The 7,115-nt window shown below is 40.3% G+C and overlaps 1 non-coding gene across 1 annotated transcript; it reads right to left on the bottom strand.

Annotated features, from left to right (window-relative positions):
- Positions 1-4,431: 4,431 nt before the first annotated feature.
- On the bottom strand, positions 4,432-4,539 carry LOC130983913 (small nucleolar RNA R71). The gene has a single exon (XR_009087881.1). It is a non-coding gene; the product is annotated as a small nucleolar RNA R71 (small nucleolar RNA).
- Between the last annotated feature and the right edge of the window lie 2,576 nt (positions 4,540-7,115).

Below are 7,115 nucleotides of genomic sequence, written 5' to 3'. Positions count from 1 at the left end.
ATTCGATTCTCCACATGTAGCCATGGAAGTTCTTTGAGTGTTCAAGCATTGAGAGGCTAATTGATTTGTTACCGCATCCAAGGCGGCCAGAAAATTTTGCACATCCCTTTTCATCTCTTCTTACCCTTGAACAAGAACACTAAGGGTTTCATCCATTAGAGATTGGGGTGGGTGGAAGGGTTCATCAATTTGGGGGAAGGGTTCATAGTAGGAAGGTAGTTCTTCTTGGTAGAGTTGTGGTGGTTCAATATTTTCCATTCTTTCCACTTGTTACACAACACACTCCATGGTTGCTTGAAATTGATCCAATGCTTCCTTGAGACGATCCCTTGACTCTTGTGCCTCTTGGATATCATGAGTAGGATCATAGGGCTCTTGGATTGAAGGACATGAGTATTCTTCCATGGGAGGTTGTGGTGGAAAGTAGTATTCATCTTGTGGTTGGAAATTTTCATATATTGGAGGTGGTTCATCTTGGTAATAATATGGAGGGGTGGCTCTTGAAAATGTTGATGTTGGAGTGGTGGTGGCTCTATGTGTGGTTTATATGGCTCATATGGTTATTGGTAGGATGGATATGGATTAGGGTCATATGAAGGTGGTTGGTGAAAAGAGGCTTGTGAGTATGGTTGAGAGTCATGTTGAGGGTATGGATCATAGGCATATGGTGGTGGTTCTTGAAAGTCACAAGGAGATTCATGATGAGTGGATAATTTATACGCTTTTTGGCATTGTTTTTAGTATGTTTTAGTTAGTTTTTATTATATTTTTATTAGTTTTTAGTTAAAATTCACTTTTCTGGACTTTACTATGAGTTTGTGTGTTTTTCTGTGATTTCAGGTATTTTATGGCTGAAATTGAGGGATTTGAGCAAAATCTGATTCAGAGGCTGAAAAGGACTGCAGATGCTGTTGGATTCTGACCTCCCTGCACTTGAAGTGGATTTTCTGGAGCTACAGAAGCCCAATTGGCGCGCTCTTAACTGCGTTGGAAAGCAGACATCCTGGGCTTTCCAGAAATATATAATAGTTCATACTTTGCTCGAGATTTGATGGCCCAAACAGGCGTTCCAAGTCAGCTCAAGAATTCTGGCGTTTAACGCCAGAACTGGCACAAGAATGGGAGTTAAACGCCCAAACTGGCACAAAAGCTGGCGTTTAACTCCAAAAAAAGTCTCTACACATGAAAGCTTCAATGCTCAGCCCAAACACACACCAAGTGGGCCCGGAAGTGGATTTTTATGTCATTTACTCATTCCTGTAAACCCTAGGCTACTAGTTCTCTACAAATAGGACCTTTTGCTATTGTATTTTTGTCTTTCGATCTTTAGATCTTTTGATCATGTTTTTATGATTGAACCCTCTTTGGGAGGCTGGCCATTCGGCCATGCCTAGACCTTTGTTCTTATGTATTTTCAACGGTGGAGTTTCTACACACCATAGATTAAGGTGTGGAGCTCTGCTGTACCTCGAGTATCAATGCAATTACTATTGTTCTTCTATTCAATTCGGCTTATTCTTGTTCTAAGATATCACTTGTTCCTCAACCTGATGAATGTGATGCTCCGTGACACTCATCATCATTCTCACCTATGAACGTGTGCCTGATAACCACCTCCGTTCTACCTTAGATTGAGTGGATATCTCTTGGATCCCTTAATCGGAATCTTCGTGGTATAAGCTAGAATTGATGGCGGCATTCAAGAGAATCCGGAAGGTCTAACCTTGTCTGTGGTATTCTGAGTAGGATTCAAGGATTGAATGACTGTGACGAGCTTCAAACTCCTGAAAGCTGGGCGTTAGTGACAGACGCAAAAGAATCACTGGATTCTATTCCAACCTGATTGAGAACCGACAGATGATTAGCCGTGTTGTGACAGAGCGCGTTGAACATTTTCACTGAGAGGACGGGACTGTAGCCACTGACAACGGTGATGCCCAACATACAGCTTGCCATGGAAAGGAGTAAGAAGGATTGGATGAAGACAGTATGAAAGCAGAGAGACGGAAGGGACAAAGCATCTCCATTCGCTTATCTGAAATTCTCACCAATGAATTACATAAGTATCTCTATCCTTGTTTTATGTTTTATTCATAAATCATCCATAACCATTTGAATCTGCCTGACTGAGATTTACAAGATGACCATAGCTTGCTTCATACCAACAATCTCCGTAGGATCAACCCTTACTCGCGTAAGGTTTATTACTTGGACGACCCAGTGCACTTGCTAGTTAGTTGTGTGAAGTTGTGATAAAGAGTTGAGATTGCAATTGAGCGTACCATGTTGATGGCGCCATTGATGATCACAATTTCGTGCACCAAGTTTTTGGCGCCGTTGCCGGGGATTATTTGAGTTTGGACAACTGACGGTTCATCTTGTTGCTTAGATTAGGTATTTTTCTTCAGAGTTCTTAAGAATGAATTCTAGTGTTTCAAGGTGATGTTCTTATCATCACCAAAGCTGATTGATTCTCATCAATTTAGCTCTTGAATGTAATGTCCTGCTGAAGCTTGGCTAGCCATGTCTAATTTCTTTATACTGAAGCTTTAGACTAACATTGCATGATTCCTGGAATTCTCATTAAGAATTTTGATATCCTTATTTTCTTTCAATTTTTGAAAAAAATCCAAAAAAATTACAAATCATAAAAACAAAAAATATTCTGTGTTTCTAGTTGAGTCTAGTGTCTCATTTTAAGTTTGGTGTCAATTGCATGTTTCTGTTCTTCTTGCATTTTTTTCGAAATCATTCATGTGTCTTAATTGATCTTCAAGTTGTTCTTGATGATTTCCTTGTTCTCATCTTTAAATTCTCTTGTCTTGAGTGTTTTGTTGTTTCTCATATGCATTCTCATTTTGTTAGTGTCATTAGTATACAAACTTCTATGTTTGGTGTCTTGCATGCATTGTTTATTTGATCTTAGTTTCATTTTGATTATTCCTCATTATTAAAAATCCAAAAATTTTTAATTTGTGTCTTTTCAAGTCAATAATACAGAGAATTGAAGATTCAGAACATACAGCAGAGGAATTACACAGAAAAAGGCTGGGCATTCAAAACGCCCAGTGAGGAAGGAAAACTGGCGTTTAAACGCCAGCCAGGGTGCCTGGCTGGGCGTTTAACGCCCAAAAGGGGTGAGTTTTGGGCGTTAAATGCCATAATGTATACCATTCTGGGCGTTTAACGCCAGGATGGCACAAGAGGGAAGATTTTGTTTTTAATTCAAATTTTTTTCAAGTTTTCAAAATTTTTCAAAATCAAATCTTTTTCAAATTATATCTTTTCAATCATATATTTTCAAAATCAATTTCTTTCCATTTTCAAAGATACCTGCTAACAATTAATGATTTGATTCAACATTTCAAGTATGTTGCCTTTTCTATTGAGAAAGGTTTAATGTTTGAATCATATCTTTTCTTGTTAGCCAAGTCATTAATTTTAAAAATCAAATCTTTTTAAATTGTTTCTCAATCATATCTTTTCAATTACATCTTTTTAAAACCATAACTTTTCAATCATATCTTCTTAATCACATCTTTTTCAAAATAGTTTTCAATCATATCTTTTTTATTTATAATTTCAAAATCTTTTTCAAAAATCACTTTATTTCTTTCCCAATCATAATTTTTTGAAAATCATTCTTCAATTTTTCAAAATGTTTTTAAAATCTTTTTAATTTATTTTCAAAAATTTCTTCCCCTCTTCTCACATCCTTCTATTTATGGACTAACACTCCTCCTCAATGCACAATTTGAACTCTATCTTTCCTGATAAGTTCGAATTCTTCTACTTCTTCCTTCTATTTTTCTTTTCCTCTGACACCTCAAGGAATCTCTACACTGTGACATAGAGGATTCCATATTTTCTTGTTCTCTTCTCTTTCATATGAGCAGGAGCAAAGACAAAAGCATTCTTGTTGAGGCTGACCCTGAACCTGAAAGGACCTTGAAGCGAAAGCTAAGAGAAGCTAAGGCACAACTCTCTGTAGAGGACCTAACAGAAATCTTCAAACAAGAAGAAACTATGGCAGCCAAAAACAACAACAATGCCAACAATGCAAGGAAGGTGATGGGTGACTTTACTGCACCTACTCCCGACTTCTATGGGAGAAGCATCTCTATCCCTGCCATTGGAGCAAGCAACTTTGAGCTTAAGCCTCAATTAGTTTCTCTAATGCAACAGAATTGCAAGTTCCATGGACTTCCATTGGAAGATCTTCATCAGTTTTTAGCTGAATTCTTGCATATCTGTGACACTATCAAGACCAATAGGGTTGACCCTGAGGTCTATAGACTTATGCTATTCCCTTTTGCTGTAAGAGACATAGCTTGAATATGGTTGGACTCACAACCTAAAGAAAGCCTGAACTCTTGGGAAAAGCTAGTCAATACCTTCTTGGCAAAGTTCTTTCCACCTCAAAAATTGAGTAAGCTTAGAGTGAAAGTTCAAACCTTCAGACAGAAGGAAGGTGAATCCCTCTATGAAGCTTGGGAAAGATACAAACAATTGATCAGAAAGTGTCCTTCTGACATGCTTTCTGAATGGAGCATCATAGGTATCTTCTATGATGGTCTGTCTGAACTGTCCAAGATGTCATTGGATAGCTCTGCTGGAGGATCTTTTCATCTGAAGAAGATGCCTGTAGAAGCTCAAGAACTCATTGAAATGGTTGCAAATAACCAATTCATGTACACTTCTGAAAGGAATCCTGTGAACAATGGGACGAATCAGAAGAAAGGAGTTCTTGAGATTGATACTCTGAATGCCATACTGGCTCAGAACAAAATATTGACTCAGCAAGTCAATATGATTTCTCAAAGTCTGTCTGGAATGCAAGCTGCACCAGGCAGTACTAAGGACGCTTCATCTGAAAAAGAAGCTTATGATCCTGAGAACCCTTCAATGGAAGAAGTGAATTACATGGGAGAACCCTATAGAAACACCTATAATCCTTCATGGAGAAATCATCCAAATCTATCATGGAAGGATCAACAGAGACCTCAACAAGGTTTCAACAACAATAATGGTGGAAGAAATAGGTTTAGCAATGGCAAGCCTTTTCCATCATCTTCTCAGCAACAGACAGAGAATTCTAAGCAGAGCCACTCTGACTTAGCAACCATGGTCTCTGATCTAATCAAAACCACTCAAAGTTTCATGACTGAAACAAGGTCCTCCATTAGAAATTTGGAGGCACAAGTGGGACAGCTGAGCAAGAAAATTACTGAACTCCCTCCTAGTACTCTTCCAAGCAATACAGAAGAGAATCCAAAAGGAGAATGCAAGGCCATTAACATGACCCACATGGCCGAACTTGGAGAGGAGGAAGAGGAAGTGATCGCCACTGAAGAAGACCTCAATGGACGTCCACTGGCCTCCAATGGGTTCTCTAATGAGGAACCATGGGAATCTGAGGCTCACACTAAGACCATAGAGATTCCATTGGGTTTACTTCTGCCATTCATGAGCTCTGATGAGTATTCTTCCTCTGAAGAGGACGAATATGTCACTGAAGAGCAAGTTGCTAAGTACCTTGGAGCAATCATGAAGCTAAATGACAAGTTATTTGGTAATGAGACTTGGGAGGATGAACCCCCTTTGCTCACCAAAGAACTGGATGACTTGTCTAGGCAGAAATTACCTCAAAAGAGACAAGACCCTGGGAAGTTCTCAATATCTTGTACCATAGGCACCATGACCTTTAAGAAGGCTCTGTGTGACTGAGGGTCAAGTATAAACCTCATGCCTCTCTCTGTAATGGAGAAGCTAGGGATCTTTGAGGTACAAGCTGCAAGAATCTCACTAGAGATGGCAGACAATTCAAAAAAACAAGCTTATGGACTTGTAGAGGATGTTTTGGTGAAGGTTGAAGACCATTACATCCCTGCTGATTTCATAGTCCTAGAGACTGAGAAGTGCATGGATGAATCCATCATCCTTGGCAGACCTTTCCTAGCCACAGCAAAGGCTGTGATTGATGTTGACAGAGGAGAATTGATCATTCAAGTGAATGAAAAATCCTTTGTGTTTAAGGCTCAAGGATATCCCCCTGTAACCATGGAGAGGAAGCATGAAGAGCTTCTCTCAAAACAGAGCCAAACAGAGCCCCCACAGTCAAACTCTAAGTTTGGTGTTGGGAGGCCACAACTAGCTTTTAAGTTTGGTGTTGATCTCCCACATTCAAACTCTAAGTTTGGTGTTGGGAGGTTCCAACATTGCTCTGAGTACCTGTGAGGCTCCATGAGAGCCCACTGTCAAGCTACTGACATTAAAGAAACGCTTGTTGGGAGGCAACCCAATGCTATATTTATCTATTTTCCTTTGTTATTTTATGTTTTCTGTAGGTTGATGATCATGTAAAGTCACAAAATCAATTGAAAAAGCAAAAACAGAATGAAAAACAGAAAGAAAAACAGCACACCCCGGAGGAAAACCTTGCTGGCGTTTAAACGCCAGTAAGGGCAGCAAATGGGCATTTAACGCCCAGTCTGGCACCATTCTGGGCGTTTAACGCCAGAAAGGGGCACCAGACTGGCGTTTAATGCCAGGAATGGGCACCAAGCTGGCGTTAAACGCCAAAAATAGGCACCAGCCCGGCGTTTAACGCCAGGATTGGCAGAAAGAGCAATTTTGCTCGCCACTTGGTGCAGGGATGACTTATCCTTGACACCTCAGGATCTGTGGACCCCACAGGATCCCCACCTACCCCACCACTCTCTCTCTTCTTCACCCATTCACCAATCACCTCAACACCTCTTCCCCAAAAACCCCACACCTATCAAATCTTACCATTCTCTTCACCACTCACATCCATCCTTCATAAAACCTGTTCCGAGAGTTACCTGAAACTGTAGGTCGATCTTGGATGAGATCGTCTGTGTTGGTCAGAACCGACATGTCCGGCAGGTGGGTATCGGCCGGAGCTGGTGTGTCCGACTTGTTGGACTTGGTGGTGGTGCTGATCCTTCGTCCCCGGAGGGTGGGGGTACCTGCAAGAGACTGATGCTTAAGTTAGCAAGGGTATTAAGCAGGTATTAAGTAGAATCAGAGTATGAGTTATACCTGGGTGCTCCAGTGTATTTATAATGGTGAGATGTGGCCTCTTGCGGATA

The sequence above is a fragment of the Arachis stenosperma genome, chromosome 5, assembly GCF_014773155.1.
Source record: "Arachis stenosperma cultivar V10309 chromosome 5, arast.V10309.gnm1.PFL2, whole genome shotgun sequence".
NCBI classification, from domain to species: Eukaryota; Viridiplantae; Streptophyta; class Magnoliopsida; order Fabales; family Fabaceae; genus Arachis; species Arachis stenosperma.
Note: the sequence above shows the minus strand (reverse complement) of the source record. Positions and strands in the feature narration are given on the sequence as shown.